This window comes from Balaenoptera ricei, chromosome 17 (genome assembly GCF_028023285.1).
Source record: "Balaenoptera ricei isolate mBalRic1 chromosome 17, mBalRic1.hap2, whole genome shotgun sequence".
Taxonomy (NCBI): domain Eukaryota; kingdom Metazoa; phylum Chordata; class Mammalia; order Artiodactyla; family Balaenopteridae; genus Balaenoptera; species Balaenoptera ricei.
This window is the reverse complement of record NC_082655.1, coordinates 59271281-59295424: the sequence shown is the minus strand read 5'-3', so window position 1 is coordinate 59295424 and position 24144 is coordinate 59271281. Positions and strand designations below refer to the sequence as shown.

The 24144-nt window shown below is 37.3% G+C and overlaps 1 protein-coding gene across 1 annotated transcript in view; it reads right to left on the bottom strand.

Moving 5' to 3' along the window:
• Positions 1 to 24144, bottom strand: part of MRPS28 (mitochondrial ribosomal protein S28) — a 99906-nt gene that overhangs the window by 25358 nt on the left and 50404 nt on the right. The gene's annotated exons all lie outside the window — the stretch shown is intronic.

Sequence of the window (24144 nt, the reverse complement as noted above, 5' to 3'; positions counted from 1 at the left end):
AGCTACAAAGAAAAGATCTATGAATTCTGAAAGCAGACAAAGTGTGGGCTTTATCCTTTGAGTTATATCATTCTTTTTCTGCGATACATTCTATAAACCAGTTTTAAATTACATAGCTTGTTTGTGATTCTGCTACAGTAACCTATGTATTTCTTTTGAAAAAAATAAAATTATCTGCTTAAAATGGCCACCAAAAAAAAAGTGTTTGCAAAGCAGCTGTTAAATAAATGAGACAGACAGAGCTGTACTCTGTTAATTGACACCACTTTACTACATGGTATTTAAAAACCATCACTGGAAAAGCAATAAAAAGTGTCCTGCTTTGTGATCTGGATTTCCCCTCACTGTACACAAGCAGGGTTTTCATGTGATATTTTTAAAGTGTTATTATTCTAGAAGCTAACTGGTCCATCTGTTCTTTATGTTCACTAGTATATGACCAAATATGTTCATAAATAAAATTAAAGGCAGAACAGTTATCTAGATATGTGAAGACCTGTCAACAAATAATACAACTTTTAAAGGATATACAGATTCCTTCTGGTTTAATTACTGAATAAACATACTGCAGAGGAATGCTTGTCTATCAAGTGAAATGTGAATGCCGTATCACCAAGACGCAGGTGGAGGATGTGCCACAGAAACAAAGGCCTATGCTGAACACTGGACTTTATTTTAAGTGGAATTTAACTAAGTCTTGTTATTTGCCACGCACTGTACTTCTTGTACTTCTTGTACTTTACATGTTATTTCATTTATTCTCACACAAACAACTTTAGAGGTAGGTGTTACTATCATCATTTTCCAAGTGAAAAAACTTTCCCAAAGTCACACAGCTAGTAAACAGTAGAGCTGGGATTCAGACCCTGATCTCTCTGACTCCAGTCTGTGCTATTTTTACCACGTTACAGGGTCAAGAGAAGTAGATTGACTGAATGCTGAAATTATGGGACACCTTATGGTTGAAGTTTCAGCAGTGACACCACCAGATCAAAGATACCTTACTTGTTACCAGTGTCTCCCCTCTCCTCAAGACACTGGCAAAGTCCATTTGTTAACACAAGTTAGATCCAAACCAACTGTTTGACATAAGAGGATTTATAGATAACTGGACAATTTTTTTTTTTTTGCAAATCTGTCAAAAATGCACAGTAGACTATCAAGTCATAACCTGATTTCTAGGGAAGCTGAACTAAAAGTTCAGTGATATAAATAGGTTTCCTGTTCAAGGAACTTTGATTTGATCACATAAATAAATGAAAAAGAAACAAAATTAATCTTTATATACATTCACAAATATTAAGTAAGTGAAACCAAACATTTAACGTAAAATCTATGAATGGAGGATTCTCTGCCTGTGGGAAGGGGGAGAGAGGTGGCAGGATGTCTGTGGTGACTACTGCTTCCGCTTACAGTTTCTATAGACAGGCACCAGCAATCACAGTTTCAGAGACACTTACTGAAAGATCGGGGCAGAGTTTCCCTACAAATTCCTTAAGACTGGATTCAGCTACCTGGTTTCACGAATGATTTTCATCCCTCCCTTCAAAGTGATTTTGCTCACATTGAAAAAAACATCTTTTGTGGTCACACCACATTCTTACACATTTCAAAGCGGGTCAATACTCCTTTGACAAAGTCATTGCTTGCTGAGAGGCATATTGATTCCTAAAGTCTCATCATGATGCAGTCATGCAATCAAACATTTTCCATGTCATCAATCAGCCCATTGTTATTTTTTAAATACTTTGCCTGCATGGTGATTTTAAAGCAAAAAGTATAGCTAGTCAGAGTTGCCTACAATACACGTAATTCCTTGCCTCTTTTAGGTCACTGAGACTATAACTGCATTTTAAATTTTATTGTACAAGCAATGTTGTAATAAGAAATAAAACAAAAAACAAAAACACAAACAAAAACAAACAAAAAGCCCAGCCTGGTCTCAGTCATCATTAAGATGACTTGGTACTTGTCTCAATTTCCCACATGGTTTTAGAAGTAAACCACTTCTGATCTTCTTAGCTGAGAAACCAAAAACTCTTATTAAGAAATATAGGTTAATGAGGGCTGGTGAAGCTCTTTAAGAGGGTTGGAAGTATACAAACATTCATTTTGAGTTAGCGCTTGAAGTAGTTGGGGGACGTGTTGAAGGCTGATTTCTGGGCCTCATCCCCAGATATTCTGATTCTTTACATTTGGGGTGAAATTAAGGGATTACATATTGGGCAGAAAGGTATTAAGAAGAGACCAGGTTTTTACAGAGGTTTTGTGGCCACTGTTTTTAGAATTCCACATTACTTTCAGGTTCTCTGCTCTGTTCTGAAGAGCTGTCATTATAGGAGTCTTATTCTAGATAAATGATTTTTAAAGTTTCTCTTATAAATTTTGCTCTTGACAGCAGTCTTGCAGGATGGGGTATATACTATAAATTCGGAAAGAAAAACAGGCAACTGATTAAGAAGCCCTGCCTTTATGTCACAGCAAAAGAAACTATACAGCAGAATCTTTCTTTTTTCACCGTCTCCAAAGGTGGTGTATAGCTTTCCCACAGTATCAGGTTGCTGGTCTAGGTACACACACAACCTAGGTGATAATTCACTCAGATTTAAACTACTTTTTTCAAAGCCAACTTTCCCAAACAATGCATCATCTACATTTTAAATGATAGGTGAAATTCTACCACCACTCTCAAAAAAAGGGACAAGGAGGTGTATTGTACTGGACAAAAGAAATGGAGAAAAGTATTGACAGTACAAGCAATCTATAGTACCCTTGGGGTAGAAAGAATTGTTGAAAGTTTTCTCACACATGAAGAAAGCAATGAAGCATATAACATTGATTATATTTCATTATTATTTGGACCTAGGTATTGAAATACCTGAAAAGAAGCTATCATTTGTAAGTATGTATAATCCCTTCCCCCCACTAATAGAGAAATCAGTGATATAATCCTATGCTTAAATATAAAATTAAAATGTTAAATCAGATTAGTAGGACATTAGAAAAATATGTGTCTTTAGAAGAGGTAAGACATAATCTTTGGCTGTTACTTTATAAATTTAATCATTTGGCGAAATATATGAAAATCCTCAAATATTCCAGCTCTTCCTAAATTCCAGATGTGGTAGTAAAACATCTTGATCCATTGCTCCCTCTATTCTTCCAGATCACCAACTGAAGAAAGATGGTCCAAATAGCACAAAGATGTAACTATTATTCTCCACATCCTCTATTATTCTCTGTATATAAAATATTGAGTTTGTACAATTTTTTTTTTTAATTGAAGTATAGCTGATTTACAATGTTGTGTTAGTTTCAGGTGTACAGCAAAGTGACTTAGTTATATATATATATATTCAGTTATGTATATATTCAGTTTATATACACACACACAAACACACACACACACATATGTTCTTTTCAAGATTATTTTCCATTATAGGTTATTACAATATATTGAATTTAGTTCCCTGTGCTATACAGTAGGTCCTTGTTGTTGCATTTGTACAATCTTAAAGCCAGAGACTTTCAACACTCAGTTCCCCACACTAAGCCATTATTGATTAAGAAAGCTATCTGCAGAACAAAACAAACTAAATATAGTATAAAATTTACATTCTTGAAGCTCTCTGAGAAGTCACCCAGTCAAACCTCCTGCTCTTAGCCCTCCTAAATCAACAGGAGCTTGAAATACAGCTCTTCCAAGATTTTAGGCTCAAATTTTTCTTTAAGTCAAACTAGCTAGCATGAACTAATGAGCTGGAAATGAATTTGGAAAGTTTGGTTTTAAATGTTGAAAAGTTAAGTTCATTGTTACTTGCAAAAGAAAGAGAAAACCGTCAACAATTTATTCAGATCTAAAGAGAAGATAGATTCATATATCTTCCATTGTACCATCCATCCTAAGAATTTATAACTTGAGTATTGTACAGTAGGGAGAAAGGGATTAAGATGAAAAGTGTTTTTCATATTCATGCTCATGCTAATTACTTTGACCATTGCTATGGAAGAAGGAAAAGCATAGTATGTTTATTGAACTTAGTTTAATGTGGTCAGGTGGCAAGGAAATTTGTTGAAGAAGTTAGTAAGTAAGCTACATCAGCTAAAGCTCCTGGAGGTCTGAGACTCAACGTAGACCCCCTAGTGCACACAGAGTTTCTTACTGAGGGGACAAGATGTCTGAGAATAGTGAACTTAAAATTTTGGGGTAAAAATGAGAACATTTCTGATTTGCTTGAGGATGTTCAGGGACTGCATTTTAATCCTGTAGGAAAGCGGGTAGAGATATGGTGACAGAGACTGCACTGACTCTCCCTGGCCAGGCCAGGCTGCACTTCAGGAAGCAACACATTTGGAAGATGGGTAAAAATAAAGTCACAATTTCAAGAGAGCCACAAATTGTCACCAGCATGAACTATGCTTTGCAGCTATCTCAGGATGGCTCAGGTTCAAGAACTGACTCTGCTCAAAGTGAAGGCACGACATCTCTGGGATTTTGAAGATGAGTCTCAAAATCCCGGAATTATCCCCAAATTTCTGGCTAAATAACCAATTCCAGGCAATACTTGTATCCATCTGGTTCTGTGACACTAGTTTCTTTCATGAAATTTCTGTGAACAAAGCTGAGAGGACCAGTACCAGAAGCCTGGAAGTCAGAGTTGTTACGGGTCAATGTGAATTTATCCAAGAGTTCTCAAGAATACCAGCATGTTCACTGACTTCATCAAAACGCATCTCTGGGCAACATTAGGCCACTATTTGTACACTTTTATCACCTGAAGTTAATTAGACTGGTCTTGAGATTGTTTTAAAAATACTAAAAAAATTAATAAATATTTTAAAAGTTTCTAACAAGTTATCAATAACTATGGCTAATATAAGATAAAATCTCATGTGCTGTCTACAGATAAAAGGAATTTTGAATATGTGGCCTACTTTTGAATAAAACAAACAGTTGTATGTCCCTGTCCTAAATAACTCAGGAAGGGGAGATTTGGGGGGGGAAATAAAAGGCTAGCAGGAAACTCAATGAAAACTACTTCAATATCCTTCCATTAATTATCTATATTTTTAGGAGAAATCAATAGCCCTATTCCATTTGAATTGGCCAAGATCTAAGATTAAAAGACCCACCCGCCCCCCACCCAGCCCCCGCCAATTGTCTTTTTCACACTTCTGTTAAATTTTGTTGTTAATTCCAAGTGCTATTTCCCCAGCTGTGAAGTCAGGCTAGCAGCTGCCTTAGCAAACCATGCCAACCAACGCTACACCAATACATAAAGACAGCTGCCTTGCCTGTCCTTACAGATGAAAGAAGAGTGCTAAAGGCCTAGAAAAATCTCTAGTACTGGCAATGGCTGTGTAGGCAGCTGCCTGCCTGTCATACTGCTGTAGAGTGTGCTGTGCGACAATAGCTACGAGAACAAGGAAAGGATGAATACAACTAATTTCTACCAATAACGCATTCTGTTTCCAAATTGTTTTCTTTATGAGATATTACATTGTTTTTGATATTTAAAATTTTAGATTCTTCAGCATTCTATGCACAGAGGCAAATCCTCACTATTACATAAACAGTACTGATTTCTACTTTCATTTTAATAAATTAAGCAATAAAGAATCTTAAAGATTTGTGTCCAAAATTTTAAGAGTTACAAACAACAACTGATTTTTCTAACATTAACACTGTTATAAAGCTTCAAAATAATCTGAGAATCATCCCAGGGTACAACTGAATTTGAGACTGACAATAATTTGATGGGAACTAACGTTTGTAAGAGTGTTTCTGTTTCATTAAAATGGCCCTCTTTGAATACATTTAATATGGATTAAAAGTCTAGATAGAGTTTATAAGCAGAACTGATATTTATATTTCCTTTTTAGAAAACATTTTTACTTTAATAAAAATATTGTATACCATACTTGATCATGATGTCTGCAATTTACTTTGAAATATTTAAAATATACTTACATACATTTCAGGGGATGGTCAATTGTAGTCATAATAAAAATCCATATTCTAAAGGTGGCCCCTATAAGTGCCTCTATTATCTGTATTTCAGTGGACAACTGACTTTTTGCTAATCACCCTACTGAATGTCAGAAAAGGTTTCATTGGTGAATATAGTGGCCCATAACTAGCATGATGAATATTAAAAATGGGCTCCCATTTGTGAAATAAAAAGCATTCAAGAAATATGGGCTGGCTAAAGAGTATTTTAACAACTTGTTCCATCCTTTCACGAAAAAAGCCTAGGAACCAACTGGGCATGGATACTTTTCCTTGATGGACGATGCCCTCCTTTAAATCAAACACTCCTCTATCAGCCCGAAACGTGGAGGATTCTGATTGCCTGTTGCTGGTATGAAGGAGACAGAATTCCCCTTTAAGTGACCCCTTTACTGCAAGGTGTTGGGCAGAGCCCCTCGGAGGACTGAGAACAGGGATTTCCTCCTGTTCCAAGTCCTGCCCTGTGCCTGCTTGTTAATACTTAGTTAACAAACCTCTCTATGTGTGTCTTTATGTGCAGCAGAATTGGGTCTGAGATTTGCTTTCATTATAACTTGATAATGATGTTAAAGGAAGTAGCTAGTCCTTACCTGCTTCAAATTTCTTTAGAGGTTACCATTATCTACAGAAGGAACCCAAGAATAGGGCATGACCACACTTGCTTAGGTCAGTGTGGAACAGTAGTAAGATATGTATACTTAAGATTAATCCTATTTAAAGCTACAATCTTGTCAAATACAAAATTTCGAATCAACTAACTATTACTATCAACAAGGGGTGTTTATTAATAATATAGTTAGATTGATTGGCATAGGAACATATGACTTTATACAAAACATATGATAAGTTTCAACAAAGCCAGTATGTAATTTTGGAAAGTCCTAGCATCCTGCTTACATGGAAAGCCATTCAGAGATCTGTTATTGTATTAAAGAAAAATATATATACATAACTGTACAGAGAGAACTACTAAAGGGATGTCGGAAAGAAGCCTACCCAAAAGGCAGTGTGTTTATAAATATAAATTTACTTTCCTAAAATCCCTCAGCAAGAGAACTGAGAAGAATAAATTGTCCTGAAACAAACCTAAGCATACATAGGGAACTTAGTATATAATAGAGAAAACATTTTAATCTTGTAAGAAAGAGGAAGGGCCATTCAATAAAATGTATTGGGAAAATTGGTTTACATCTGGAAAAAAAAATTACGTATATCTCCATATCAAACCATACACAAAAATAAGCTGTATAATAGATACAGGGTTTCCTTTTAGGGTGATGAAAATGTTCTGGAAATAAACAGTGATGATGGTTGCATTACAATGTGAACATACTAAATGCCATCCAATTGTATACTTTTAAATGATTAAAATGGTAAATTTTACGTTATATGTATACTATCACAATAAAAACAATGTTACCGATATATTACAGAAACTAAGTGTGAAAAATCAAGCTTTGAATACATTGTACAGAAACAGTGGAAATATCTTTTTGACCTCAGAGTAGAAAAGGCTTTTCCAGATAAGACACACAGAATACAACTATTACAGCTGGATAACAAATTATCCTAAAACAGTGGCTTCGAATAACCACAATCATTTATTTTGCTCAAGAATCTGAAATTTCGGCAGGACTCAGCAGGGATAGCGCACCTCTGCTCCACACCGTGTCTGCTGGGGTGACTGGGCTGGGACACTTCCCAGACGGCTCACTCACAGAGATGGCCAGTTACAACTGACTGCTCATTGTCGTCCACATGTAACTTTGTGCGGGGCTTGGGCTTCCTCACAGGATGGTGGTTGTATTTCAAAAACAACCCACGAGACAGGAATTGCAAGTTATAAGTTTCTTAAAGCCTGGGCCCCAAAACTGGCACAATGTCACCTCTGCTAATCTATTGTTCAAGGAATCATATAGCCCAGATTCAAGGGGGGGATACAGACCCTCCTTGATGGGAAGAATGTGCAAAGAATGTGTAGGCTGTGTTTTAAGACTGCGAGAGCCATTCCTGAAGGAAAAGATGGGCAGAGCTGACTATACGAAAATTTAAAACCCTTGAGTGACAAAAGTCACTGTGAAAAAGGTACAACATAAGACATTTTGAAAAGAGGTAATTTGTAACATATATAAGAAAGAATATCTAGAATATATAAAAATATATAAATCAGTAGGAAAAAAAGTCAAATAGAAAAATAGATGAAGAATATGAACAGTCAACCCATAGGAAAGGAAACCTGATTGGTCAATACTTAAAAAAGATGTCCAACGTCACTTTATAGTGATGAGGAAAAAGCAAATAAAAATATATCATCTATTAGACTGTCAAAATAAAATAAAGTCTAAAAAAAAAACCCCAAAGTTTGATGAATATGAGGGAAAATGGGAACCACCATAAGCTTTGAATTTAAAATGGAATAATAATGTTAGAAAGCAATTTGGCAGTATTTTAATAAAACAGAAAATGTATATACAGTCTTCAATCCAATGATTAAGCTTTCAGATAATATAAGGAAACAAATGCATTTGTCTCTGGAGATATAGATAAGAATGCTAATACTCATAATATTTATAATATTAAAAACTAGAAACCACCTAAAGTTTCATCAATAGGGAAAAGTATAAACAATAATTGAGGTGTATCTATAGAGTAGAATCTATATAGCAGATAAAGTGAATGAACTAGATCTCAATGTAGATTCTTGGACAGATGTCAAAAATACAGTGTTGAGTCAAAATGTTACAAGATGATATAAAATAAAACATTTTTTAAATAAAATAACATGTTTAAAAATACACACAAAAAGCAGTATCATATATTCTTTATGGCTACTTACATACAGAGTAAAAATATTAAAAAGTATATATTATATGTTATATATTCAAGATGATAGTTACCCCTGGAGAGAAAGGTAAATGGTATGGGGGAGTTAAACAAAGTAAATATACCAGAGAAAACTGGCTATTCACCACAGATTTCTGAACCCTTTTCATGCTGTTGCTGGGAGGCCAAGGATTATATTCCCAGCACCTTTACGTCGAGGTGGGGTCATGTGACATTTTCTCACCAATGGAAGGAATATGAGCAGAAATGAGGCTGGTCACACAAAGACCAAGGAACTTAATCAACGGGAATGCCTTCCACAGTTTCTCTTTCCTTTTCCATCAGCTTGATCCACATGAGCACTGTGACCTTGGAACACGTGCTGCAGATGGTGGAGCCATAAAATGGAAGGAGTCTGGGTCTTTACATCGCCAGCCATTACCCAGGAACAGTGACATGGCAGTGTTATATGAGTGAGAAATAGTGGTAAGCCATTAGAATTCTGGGGTTTGCTTGGGTTTGTCTCAGTTAGCTTCACCCAACTATACAAGATGGGGCTTCAATTTTTTTTAACCTATTGATTTGTTTCCTTGATTAAAAAGAAATCTGAAGTAAAACAATAACAAGAAGAACAACCACCACCACCAAAACCAGTGTTTTGTTAATTCTAGGTGGTGGACATTCAGGTAGCTGTTTTATTTCCCAGAGTTTTTCAGTTAAAAAGAGGTTTTATTAAGATATACTTAACAAAGTTAACCATTCCTTTACTATTTTACAAGAATGCTGTATTTTTACAGCAGTTTACATTTCCATTGTGGCATGTTCTTAAAAGTTACATTCTCCTCTACTGGCTATCCAACTTTTCTCCAGATTTAAATATTGCTTTCATATCAAGGAGTCAACTCAATGGACATGTGCAGCTCCAGAGCTTTCCTCCTTTACTTCTATGTTACCTGAATAAATATAATACCCCATTAATTGTCAATATAATGAATGACTTCAAATTTTTCAAAATTATATAGAAAGAAACTATACAGTCTAAAAAGGTGGGAGAGAATAAAAGAAAAAGCAAGTCCATACAAGTAATCCTGTGCAAATCAGAAGAAAAACAGCTAACATTTACTGAGCACTTAATATGTGCCCAGTACAATATTCTTAATAAGTCAATATTCTTAATATTAACTTATTAAGTCCTTCAAACAACACTACAAGGTACGTACTGTAAAGCCACATTTTACAATGAGAGTGAAAGAGATTAGTGAGAAATCTTCCTAAAACTACTAAATCTAATTTTTGTTAGGGACCAATCCAAAAAGGTCTAACACAATTTCAAGACCAAATTTTTCTTATCCAAGGTTCTTAAAATAGAAATCTAAAAAGCCTTTTTGACCCCAATGCTCCATTTTAAATATCAATTCCACTGCTTACTATTTTCTAAATATTTCATGAGCCCATTCTTTCCCTTATATACCCAATACCACTGTCCAAAGTTAAATCGTTAAGTCAAAGTTAAATCACACCTTGACTATGGCAATAATCTGTTACCTCTCTTCTGGGCTCATCTCACCCTTGCTTCCACCTGAAAAAAAACTTAGGAAATTCTATGACAATAGTCATGTTTTGATATACTACACTGTGGCATTCTTGGATTACTCTCTTAATATGTGTTTGCTTGAAGTGAAGAAGAAATAGATATTGGAACATAAGCTCTTTCCTACTAATGAAAATACAAACAATCCTCCTAGCCAAAAGAGTCTTACTTTTTTTTGACAGAAATCCTATTTAATATTTACTCCAAGGTTCAAAATCTTATAGGAAGAGAACCAATTTGCGAAAATTATAGCTAGCTTCTAAAAATATCATTCAATACATATTAAAATACACCTTCTCTGTTCAAGATATCCTACTTGGGAAACAAATCCCTAGAATGCAACACACCATTATATTTCCAATGACCACTTGCAAATGACAGGATTCATTTTCTTCTTTCTTTGTTCTTACATAATTTCTAAATTTTCCAGTTACTTTCACAGAAAAGAAAAAAATGTATCAGCAAGTCACTAATCATAGATCTACAAAATGATTACTTTCTAATTAAAATTAGAAGCTTTTCTTAAAAGGCATCATTTCAATTTAAAATTTCAGAATGCTCTCTAAGTATTAAAAAATCAGCTTAATAGGGCTTCCCTGGTGGCGCAGTGGTTGAGAATCTGCCTGCCAATGCAGGGGACACGGGTTCGAGCCCTGGTCTGGGAAGATCCCACATGCCGCAGAGCAACTAGGCCCGTGAGCCACAACTACTGAGCCTGCGCGTCTGGAGCCTGTGCCCCGCAACAAGAGAGGTCGCGACAGTGAGAGGCCTGCGCACCGCGATGAAGAGTGGCCCCCGCTTGCCACAACTAGAAAAAGCCCTCGCATAGAAACGAAGACCCAATACAGCCAAAAAATAAATAAATAAATAAATAAGTCAGGAGCTCTAAAAAAAAAAAATCAGCTTAATAGACAAAAAAGAAAACCTGCAACTTGGTACTCTTGTACTTTAATTACAAGAAGTGCCAATGTAGCCAATGTATTTAGAAAACAAAAAGAAACAGAAAAACATAAAAATTGGAAGGGGGTGACACATTTTCATTGTTCACAGTGATGGTTATGCTGTGGAAAACCTAAAATAATCAAAGTAATAAGTATTACAAACTATAAATTTAGTAAAGTGACTAGATACAAAATTAACACACAAAAATCAAGCAGTCGTCATAGATACAAACAAAAATTAGTATGAAGACATAGTAGATGAAAAGATATCACTAGCAACAACAACAAAAAGATCAAATATCTAGGAATAAACATAAAACATGTGCAAGATCTCCATGAAAACCAACCAACAAACCCTTTCAAACTTTGATCTATATGTCTCTTCTTATGTCAGTACCATACTGTGTTCATTACTGTAACTTTATAATAAGTACTGAAATCAGATAGGAAGCAATCAAGATTGTTTTGGTTATTTTAGTTCTTTTGCCTTTTCAAATAAATTTAAAAATCAACTCATCAATTTCTTCATAAAAGTCTGCTAGGACTTTGAGATTGCATTGAATCGATAGATTAATTTGCAATACTGATGCCTCCATTTATGTAGGTCTTCTTGAATTTCCTGTTGTGATCTTTTGTGTTTTGGTATGGAGGTTTTGTATATCCATCTTTCATTAAATTTATTCCTAGACATTTTTATGCTATTGTAAATAAAGTTTTAAAAATTTCACTTTCTAATTGTTTATTTCTTAGTATACAGAAATACATTGGTTTTTGTATACTGATCTTATATCCTGCAACTTTGCTAAGTTTACTTTTAGTACTACTAGGTTTTTGCTGATTCCTTTGGGTTTTCCACATATATGACTGTGAGTTTTGCAAATAAAGACAGTTTCACTTCTTCCTTTCCAACCTGTATGTCTTGCTTTACTACTCCGGCTAGGACCTGCAGTATAATGTTGAATAGAAGGGGTGAAAATGGGGACTTCCCTGGTGGTCCAGTGGTAAAGAATCCACCTTCCAGTGCAGGGGACACGGGTTCAATCCCTGGTTGGGGAACTAAGATCCCACGTGCCGTGGGGCAACTAAGCCCACGCCGCAACTACTGAGCCTGTGTGCCTCAACTAGAGAGCCCACGCGCTCTGGAGCCGGCGCGCCATAACTAGAGAGAAGCCCATGCGCTGCAACGAAGAGCCCGCTTGCCAAAACGAAAGATCCCGCATGTCACAATGAAGACCCCACGTGCCTCAACAAAGACCCGATGGCAGCCAAAAATAAAAATAGATAAATTAAATAAATATTAAAAAAAATAAAATTACTTTTAAAAAAAAGTGGTGAAAAGGGGACATCCATGGACGTCTGTGTCTTATTTCTGATCTTAGAAAATATTGAGCCTTTCACCATTAAGTTTGATCTTAGTTGTAGGTTTTTCACAGATGCCTGTATTAGGTTGAAGAAGTTCCCTTCTATTCCTAGTTTGCTGAATGTTAATTAATGAATGTGTGTTGAATTTTGTCAAATGCTCTCTGTGTCTGATAATATTATTCTATTAATATGATAAATTACACTGAATGAACTTACATTCCCAGAAAAAACTCTACTTGAGTCAGGACGTATTACTCCTTTAAAAAAATTACATTTGGACGCCTAGCCTTTCATTAAGGATTTTTACATCCAAGTTCATGAGATATTGTCTGTAGTTCTCTTTTCTTGTGACACTTTGGTCTAGTTTTGGTAGCTGGTATTTATTTTGTTATCATCAGTTGGTAGAGAGTGGGAAATCAAGTAGCATGGGATGTGTCTGACAATTATTAGTGGAGTAAAGATAATTACATCAATCATACAGCATAAAGTAGTGGTTTGCCTGAACCTTGGAAGCAAAAACGGAGCTCTAAACTTTAACACTTAGAGGGACTGGTGCTGTCACCATGATTATATTTCACTAAATACTATCTTGAATTGTACCTTCCCAGGTATCTCTTATGACCAAATATTATATAGCATAATATGTATATTATAGTTCTTGGCATAATATACCTACTTGAAGGTTGGTTCATAGTAATTGTTGCTCCCCTCACATGACAGAAAATCATTTTTTGTGACTTTGTTGATGGGAAAACGATTTGCCAATAAACACCAAGTCTCCGGGATGCAAGGGAGGCTGGCTTAACAGAATCACCAGCTAAAAATAAAATACTGGATGTGACCATAAAGTTTGACTAGTATTTCCGTATTTCATCTTTTAGATCTCACTCCTTCACCCCAAGGGTACAACTAAAAAGGTTTTCATATTTCATACAATACTCTTATATTACCAATAGGACATTTGCTTATCTGATATTTTGGTGTTGATCTTTACTTTTAGGTAGTTTGGATGAAACAGTAACAAAGCCGTTGGTCTTCAGTGGACGCTCTAGCAGCCTTTCTCAACTGGGGTTCAGCCAGAGACAGAAGCCCTACAGACAATGGTTTGAATGACTATTTTATCAATTCTCCCAGGGATCATAAGAAGTTAATTCTTTTTTAACATCTTTATTGGAGTATAACTGCTTTACAATGTTGTGTTAGTTTCTGCTGTATAACAAAGTGAATCAGCTACATGTATAGAAGTTAATTCTTTATATACAATGTGCCTCAGGACATTAGGGCATAATTGCCCTGTACATCCTGGCACACAGGCAGCAATCTCCTGGGGTTGCCCTCCATGGTGAATTAGGGTTGTGGGACCACGGGAAGGGAAGATTAATTTCCTTGCCCCTGGCTTGGGCATCACATTTCCCCTTTGCAGTGAATCCTGCAAATTTTGCAGCCAGACTAGCAGATCCTGACAAGTCTGAATCAGTCATGGTGCTCTCTCCCCCTGTCAATGATTGCTTTGTATCTTGGCATGTGATGAAATTCCAACCAGTAATATACAGACGAATATCTGCAGGGGAATTTCTGGGAAAGTTTTCTTACTCTTAAAAGAGACACAAGGGGACTTCCCTGGTGGTGCAGTGGTTAAGAATCCGCCTGCCAATGCAGGGGACACAGATTCGAGCCCTGGTCCGGGAAGCTCCCACATGCCACGGAGCAACCAAGCCCGTGCGCCACAACTACTGAGCCTGCGCTCTAGAGCCCACACGCCACAACTACTGAAGCCCGCGTGCCTAGAGCCCGTGCTCTGCAACAAGAGAAGCCACCTCAATGAGAAACCGAGTAGCCCCCACCCAAAGCCCGTGCACCGCAACGAAGAGTAGCCCCCGCTCGCCGCAACTAGAGAAAGCCCACATGCAGCAACAAAGACCCAACGTAGCCAATAAATAAACAAAAAAAAAAGAGACACAAGAAAGAGATACGCCCTTTTCTACATCTTTGTCAATTCTGGACGTGATACCTGGCATTGTCACCACTATTTTGCAACCATAAAGGGATCAGCCTGAGGACAAACCTATATGGAGAGGAGGGCTAGTCTAGACTAGAGAATTACAAAGAGGAGGACCCAGGGCACTTATCACAACTAAATTACAACTGTCCTACCTCTGAATTCCTTGTTATTTTAGTTAATAAATTTCCTTATTGTTTAAGACAGTTAAAGTGGGTCTTTCTGTTAAATGCAGCTGAAGAATTCTAAGTGCTGAAAACATCTTGGTACATAAGATATTGAACTTTTGGTAGTAATACAGATCTCACAGAACCTATTTTATCAACTTTGGAAAATAACTGCCTATTCCCCTAAGTGAATTTTATGTATTACATTGTCCATATTTTAAATCAAACCATTCAAAAACACCCCCTTTCAAAACTTGCTGGAATATTCTCAGTGGTTTCTAGATCATAGTTAGATAGATAGAAACAATTTTATTCATATAGATCGAGGGGTATCATCATGATGGATTTAACATGGTATATTAGAAAGAAACTAACTTTCTAGTAAGCCTATTTTCTTTCTCTTCCTACCCTGGCCTTCCAAAATTAAGCTCATCATCAATGAGCTGTGTACCAAATAAACAGAGAATAGGAACAAACGTATTTCCACTGGGAAAAGAAATGTCACTCTATTCTATCTGGCAAGAGAATGACATTAGCTTTCGTGCAGAGGTAGAAATGTTCTTCCTATGAAGCATTCTGGTGCCAAGATCCAAATGGTCTGGAATTTCATCTCCACATAACAAAGCCACCATCGGAGAAAGAGCAACAGCAGATGCACCCCTGTCCTCACTAGCTCAGCTCTTCCTACATCCTTGGATCTGGGTCCTCCACATAGGGAAGGGTCCCACACCCTCAACAGAGTTCCTTATTTCCCATGAGCAGTTTCTCTGCTACAGGGAACCAGCTGTTCAATACGATGGATGACTGGGTGTCTCTTGAGAGCTGCCTAGGTCTGCAAAGCAAATGATCTATTCCTGGATAATAATAAAGAGAAGACTGGATAGTAACATTCACAATTGGATACATTTGATAAATTTATGTTAGGTAAAGCATCCAAGAGCTTTAGGGACAAAAATTTCATCGGATTTGGGGGAAAATGATAACCGATTACAAAAAAAAAAAAAAAACCCAGTTAAAACACATGATTACAGCTTTCTCAGAGATAACTTTTGGTAGTGAGAAAATTAATTAAACATTCCTTGGAAGCCATGGAGCTGAAGTCAGTGCACTGACTAACGGAGCAGCTGTCAGTGCGAAGTGGGTTCCTGTCCTAATCCTGTTCTGACCTCAGACTTGAGCCTGAGAACCTGTCAGAAAGGTGCTCTCACAGTGGAAGACATCAAGCAGCAGCTGCTTGCACTCAGCAGGCTGCAGCCGTTTTCGCTTGCTTTAAAAAATTACAATGCCACTCTGCTTGCATATTTCATGACACAAGCGGTGTGCGTAATTCTCCTGCTGCCGCAGAGGACAGCAAGGTTTCAATTCCATTAGTAAGTACACTGCTGTCCAGTGACAAAAATGCATACACTACTGTCACACTCAGGAATATGGTCATCTCAACAGGCTAGCAGAAGAAGCCAGACAAAAAAAACACCTACTCTATGATTCCACTTAAATAAAGGTAGAAAGCAGCCAAATTAATCTCTGGCATTGGATGTCAGGATGGGGATGACCTGTGTAAAGGAGAGAGGAGGTAGTGATTGGGAGCGGGCACATGTGAGGCACCTGAGGTACCAGTGGTTTCCTATTTCTTTTTTTTCTTTGTGGCCACGCCATGCTGGCATGCAGGATCTTAGTTCCCAGACCAGGGATGGAACCCGGGCCCCCTGCAGTTGCAAGCACAGAGTCCTAACCCCTGGACCGCCAGGGAAGCCCCTAGTGGTTTCCTATTTCTTAAACTGGGTGATGGTTACATATGTGTGTTCACTTCGTGATAATTGAGCTGCATACATAGGATCGGTACACTTTTCTTTATGAATGGTATTCTTCAATTAAAGGATTGAAAAAAGAAAAAAAAAAAGATTAACTGCCAAACAAGACAAAACTCATAACCACTCTGACCAAGCAACTTACCAGCCCCAAACTAGCTAGCAGTTCTCACCCAGGGCTCCCCACATCGCTTCCTCAGACACAGGCATGGCACATGACACTGGATGTGGCTGGGGCCTCAGCTGGGGCTGTCACCCAGAATACTACCTACCTTTGGCCTCTCCATGCGGTCTGGGATCCCTCACAGCACGGCGGCTAAATTCCAAAAGAGAAAGCGAGGTAGAATCGTCTTATGACCTAGCCTCAGAAATCATGTCACTTCCTCAGTCACTTCCACCGCATTCCATTTGTGAAAAGTGAGTACTGTAAGGCAAGCCTATATTCAAAAGGAAGGGAATTAGACTCCACCTCTAGATTGGAGGAGCACCAGAGAATTTGTGGATATGTTTAAAAATCACCACAGGCTGATGCTGCCCACAAATTATTTACATTCCCCTCACAAACAAAATACAAACATTCCCTCCTCCCAAGATCTCCACAAAGTCTCATTTACTAAGGTGGCATCAGGCTAAGGCTCAAAGTCCAAGATCTTATGATCTAAATCAAGTCCAGGTGCAAATGAGACACCTTTAGTGTGGTTCCATGGGAACAGATCCTTTATTGCCATTCCCCTTGATATGAAGCCCTATAAACTAAAAAAACAAAGTACATGCCTCTATACATAAACACCCAACATACACTGGTGGGATAGGCATAAGATAACTGCTCTAGACCCTCTGTCCTAAAAAGGGGGGGAAAAGGAGGCACACAGCAGGTTCTGGCCCATAACAACTCCGAAATCCAGTCAATCTTGCCAGTTGCTTGATTAAGGCTTAGTCCCACTAACTGGGAATGACTCTCTAGGGCTCTTCTCTGCCCTCTGGTTCCATCCTCTGAACTATGTTTCCTTTTTCATAAAAGGTAGCCTGCATTTGCAGAGGAACAGTAGTTTTCTCAGCCTGCTTCCTCCCCTTAGAAATCCAGGAGTCCAAATACCTCTTCATTTTAGACAGTCTCTTGTCCCTTTTAGTCACAGCTAACAGTGTCTCCTCCAATACAATTCTCTTAAAAATTTTGTGAGTTTTCTGAGTAATACTGGAATTCACTCCATTAGACCAAAGCAAAGTCACATCCACAAATCTTGTTGAGATAAGCCCTTCTCTAAAACTGTTACCGAATAATGTCCTTAAGAATATTAGAAGGTCTATTTAATCTATTTAATGAAAGAAGATCAGTGGGGCACACCCTTTAGATTTTAAGAGGGCCTTTTGTCTATTTGAAAGGGTGCATAAGATACCTCCTTATTAAATCATTCTGAGGTCTGGATAAAGGGTTTTACAGTGACTTCTTTGACTTCATCTTTAGACAATGTTTCCCTGACAGCACCCTTGGATTTCACCTTTGCCCATAAGCCATTTCTTAATTTTAGAATCATCTACTATCTGTAGAGGCAAAGAATAATAAAATAAATTTATTTTTGAACCCAGCAAGTCCTGGCTGATTTTACAGTTAGCATCTTGTATTTTAGCTTATCTCTCCTCTCTTCTTATTTTATTATAAAGGGTAGAAGAAGCCAGGGGGCACCTTTAACCTCTGCCTGGAAAGCTCCTTATCTAGGTCATCTAGTTCATTAGGTACATTTTCAATTTTCCATATTATTGTGATTATGTTGCCAAATTTCCTCCACTTTACAACAAAGATACCCTTTCCTTCAACTTCCAGTAACATCGCATCCCTCACTGACAGTCTCCTTGATGCCCCTTAGGCTCCTGCTAACATGTCAAGGTTCATACAGCTTCCATCCACTGCCTGGTCCCAAAGCCAAAGTCACATTTTTAGGTTATTTTTGTATCAGTATTCTATTTTCAGGTACTAGAATCTATGCCAGTCATCTTTTTCTATGTAAGATACTACTCCAAAACTTAGTGGCTTAAAACAAAAACAGTCATATACTTTATAAATCTATGCTTCTAATCAAATTTCAAAACAAAGGTTTTGGTCGAAACATTTGTTCTATGGGTAAAGTTGACTTTCTATGTGTAAAGATGACAATTTTTCAGTACTTCTTAGTTATTACTGGACAGTATTAGAAATGTTGCTGAAAATTAAGAATAGCTAACATTTACTGAGGGTTACTAAACCTTTCAGCCTCTGATTTTCCAAAGGCAAGTGATATAGGACCAAACCTGTTGGAATGGGACTCAAAGAGTTCTAGCTGTCAGTCCTAGTTTGAACAAAGTTCTCTGGCCCTTGGTCTAAAAAATGAAAGGCTGAACTGAATACTTCCTTTCTGCACTTAAATTGTGATTATAGATTAACAAATTTATAACAAATGAACAGTTCTTAAAGAGCTGTTCTTTTGAGAATTTAGCAAAGCCTATCAGGCCCTTGGTACTATAGGACCTTTGCCTGCCTTCCTGGCGCAGCTGGCCTCATGTGGCAGCTCCCACCACATGAACTTTGACCTCAGATGAGACCTGGGCCACTTGCAGTTCTTGAATTGTCTGGGCTTGTTTTGTTTTCGCTTTGTCCCCTGGGCCTTGGCATGAGCCATTCATTCGCTCTGCCTAGAAGCCTTCATCTCTCTGGCCCGTTGTCTTTTTCCTCCAATTAGACCAAACTCCTATTCTCAAAGAAACTTCCCAAGTGCTTTGAGGTAGACACAGCATTCCCAAAACCCACTCTAGGATGTCGAGTGTGATGACACTGACACACGTTAGGTATGCTTTTGCTTTTGTCTGTCCACCCTCCTAATGGTGAGACTCTGCAGGGTAAAAACTATGCTCTGGTCATCTCTGTGTTTTTAACGTGTAGGACCGTACCTGGAATATAGTAGAAAGTCAACAAATATTTGCTGAATGAATGCATTTTACTGATAATGATGTGGTCCAAGAACACAAAAAGTCTTTTAAATGGTCAACTTTCACGACTGTACAGATTAACTGCTATATTGTGAGTATTATTACAAGCTAGGCTAATGGTTTAGGTCACATACAACTTATATTTACTATGCTAAAGTGGGGTCCTTTGGGAGAGGTTAACTATAAGCATAGGATATTAATAAATTTTTTATCTACAATATTTCCCATTATTACAGCTTTTTAAAACAGCTTTTGAGCTATAATTTACATATCATAAAATTTACCCATTTAAAGTATACAATTCAGTGATTTTTAGTGTATTCACAGAGTATATTCAGATTTTTTTTTTTAATTAATTAATTTATTTATTTATGGCTGTGTTGGGTCTTCGTTTCTGTGCGAGGGCTTTCTCCAGTTGCGGCGAGCGGGGGCCACTCTTCATTGCGGTGCGCGGGCCTCTCACTATCGCGGCCTCTCTTGTTGCGGAGCACAGGCTCCAGACGCGCAGGCTCAGTAATTGTGGCTCACGGGCCTAGCTGCTCCGCGGCATGTGGGATCTTCCCAGACCAGGGCTCGAACCCGTGTCCCCTGCATTGGCAGGCAGATTCTCAACCACTGCGCCACCAGGGAAGCCCCTCAGATTTTTAATATATTCACAGAGTATATTCATTTAATGCCACTACGGTCACGCCTAATTTTAGAACATTTTTATCACCCCAAAGAGAAACCCTGCACTCATTAGCAGAAACTCCCCATTTCCCCCTCTCCTGGCCCCTCGCAATGACAAATCTACCTTCTGTCTCTGTGGATTTGCCTATTCTGGACGTTTCATATAAAGAGAATGACACAATATGTGGTCTTTTGCGACTGGCTTCTTTCACTTAGCATAATGTTTTTAGGGTTCATCCATGCTGAATTACAATGTCTTTATCTTTTGCAATATTTTCAAAGCAAGAGCTAGAAGAGAAACATGTTATCATCACTTTTGCAAATCTCCCCCAGATAGCATAATATGAAAAGAGATCCGTGAGTGAAGGAGAAAATGTTGAGATTCAGAAGAACTCAAAGGCTATTTTAAAAATGATTTTTATTGCTAACTAATTTTGATTGGTACACCAACAAGTTTTTAAAGACATTTACAAAAAAAAAAAAAAAGGGAGTTCAGAGACTTTGCTGATGGGTGTGTATCAACACAAACTGATGTAGAGAATGGCAGCTGCCCCGCTGCTTCACTCTGTCCACACAGCTACAACACTCACAAACGTTGACGTGTGCTCAAAACTACAGACACTGGATTCTGCTGGTATAAAAAGTCAGGGTGAATTTTTCTTAGATCTTGTAAGAAATGTTTCAAATTTAACCCCCAAGTATACCCAAACTAGTTTTGATCTGCTCAACTCACTTGAATCAAGCAAATTACACAACTGCAGTTAATAAGGGCTCACTCTAAGCCTTTGTACAACACTGCCTTAAAGATAGGTATGGGGTTACAATCTAGTTTGGAGAGTTAAATAAGTAATACAAGCCTATCTATGAATGAGTACCAAAATAAATGTGTGGTATAGAGACAATGGCAGTAGCCCTTTAACAGCTGGAGCTACACAACAGATTTTAAAATGAAATTCTTTCCTGTTTTCACATGTGAGCTTATAAAACATTACAGTGTACAGGATTATGTTATTTTAACTGCAGCAAAGATTATTGAACTAATGACATTCTATTGTTAATCTGACTTTAATTGTAAAACCAAATCAGCTCCAAAATACTGTTATTAATATACAAAGACTATAGAAAATGAAAAAAAAATAGAATTGTTACTCCCAGGGGTGTATTCTACCTATTTTAATTTTAATTTTAATTTTATTTTATTATTTTAAAATTTTTTAGCATGTATCAATACTTTATTTTTATTGCTGAAAAACCTATTTTTAATAATTATAGGAAAATTGGCTTTTCTAAATAAAAAGACAACACAGCTTTCTCTAAGATATACAAGACTTTGTTATATTTTTGTTATAGTTAGTTTTCTAAAGTTGGGTTTCACCCTGAAAGATGAAACGGTACAATTCTAAATAAATGGGACAGAAGGAGGTTTCTAATGCAAAGTGGTTTCCCCTATCTGAAATAATTTTGCCCAGAAAATTTTTTTGGCAGAAAGAAATTCAAGCACATTTACAATATGGATTTTTGGTATAAAGGAAAGATTAGAAGCTTTAGTCCTAAAAGAGTTATGAACCATTCAAATAGCAAATCAATGTATTTTAGCTAAAAAGAGAAGTAGAAAGTATTTAATTACAATCCTTGATAAAGTGTAGATCTGTACACTTCACAAAACTAGGGTATGTTTTTTAAAATAATACACATTGATAATGATATTTTATTTCAAAGGTTCATAATCTTATGATCAATATTAATTTTATCAATAACAACTACAATAAAACTCTAGTACTTTCTTTTCTTGAAAAAGCACTGAGGCTAAATAAACATTGACTGATTGAAACTTCTCAACATTGCCAAATCTCCCCATGGATCATTCCCAAACCTCAAGTCCTGACAACATCCTGTTTTACAGGGAAGACTGCTTTCCACACGGTGCAGCCTCAGAGAGGTGACAGGGCTTTCCTCAGGGGGGTTTAAACTAGCCCCTCCTTGCACGGTGCAAAGCACAGTGCAGTGAACCACTACAGTCTGCTGGATCACAGGTACTCTTGCCTCCTTTTAAAGAGACAAATACAAAAGGAAAGCTGGATGGGAAAATGCCTGGCTGCTTTTGTCCCTTGTCTGGACAGCCTCTCACTTTCCCACAACAGGTAGGCACAAGCACAGACTGCTGCTGAATGCTCCAGACCTTGCCAAGATGCTGAAACCCACTGGTTTCTGCGGTTGTCCCATTTTCTACTGATCCTGGCTCTTTGCCAGAGCTTAATTAAGCCACTGAAAATGCGGGATGGTTAACCCTCTCTGTACTGCACCCACCTACAATTATTTGCGAAGCACTTTCATATGCTTTCACTCTTCCCAAAGATAAAGATAAGTGCCAGACTGTAGCAGTGCACAGCAGGGTGCGTGGGTGGGTGTGTGCAGGTAACCACGGTACAGTAATTGCTACCAGTACTTACTGTAAAGGAGAAACTCAATATCTAAGGCTAGGGTTCAGGAAGCCACTCCAAAATATATGTGGAGTTTGGTTTTATTTGTTAGGGTTTGGAGTAAAGTGCAGAAGACTTCTACAGTTTAATCATGTTTAACCTCAGGGAAATAATTTTCCATTAAGAGAAAGAAAACAAGTATTTGGATCACAATGTCTGTTGTGAATCCTTTTTACCATATGAACAAAACATTATAGAGCTTTTGAAATTCCCAGAGCCACTGCTGTTCATTAAAAAAAGAAAGCACCCTTTTAAGACTTAGGTGCTTTATCTTTTACAAAATGAAAAAGATCAAACATAAAACCTTATTTGTAAGCAAAGCAATAGTGTCTCTGGGTCTCTTGCTAAGATCAACAGCAATGAGGATGAATGAGGGGAAGCAGTGACAATGGTCAAAATGGGTGAAAGGAAGCTCTCTGTTGAGGCCAGCCTTCCCTGATTGCAATCTTTAGACCCAAGCCCATAACTCTGTTTAACTACTATATCCTGAATAAAAAGTTAATTCTGCTCTAATGAGAAGCAAGTGAAGTTGCATGATGAGAGGAAGACTGAGTAACCTAACTGAGCCCCTACAAACTGATATCAGAGAAGATCTGTATTTGAAGATAGTTTAAGAATATCTGAATTGGATTCAGGAGAAATGCAGGAAATTGATTGGTCAGGCTAATTATTTTCTCTTTTTGACAACAGGGTAACCCACTACACACAACAGATAATTAAGTAATCTTCTCTCATTCTATATTCTGTAGCAATAGACATCTACAGATGTTCAGCTTCCACCTTCCTGATAACAATGAGGCAATTTCAAAGGGACCAAAGTGACAGGAGTCACTTTTCAGCTATTCAGTACCAAATTCATATTCCCATTTTATCCCAATAGTTTTCCCAATTCTTCTTGTGCTTCAGTTACTTGTACTTATAATTCCCATTACTTTGTAGGAAAATAACAGCAAAAGTTGACTGCTTTCCCTAATACCTATCATGGGTACACAGGAATATTCCTATTTGGTGAAGACAGAAAATTTCACACCTATACAACACCACAATATGGTCAAACAAAAGAGTGGCTTAATTAATTGCTGGCCAAGAGCCATGTTCTTTCCAAATCAAGGCTGCTACAAGATGGCATATGGTTTGTTATTTCTTACAAATATGAAAAGCCTTTTGAAGTGATTACACTTGGTATCTGTCAAAATAATTCTATATATGAAACAGTACTAAAATTTTTTAAATTATTATTTGTAAAACAAAAATTTCATCGTAAGAATTTGAAAATAGTTTTCATTTCTGAGAGTTAAGATAGTGACCAGCATGCATTTTAGTAAATATTTTA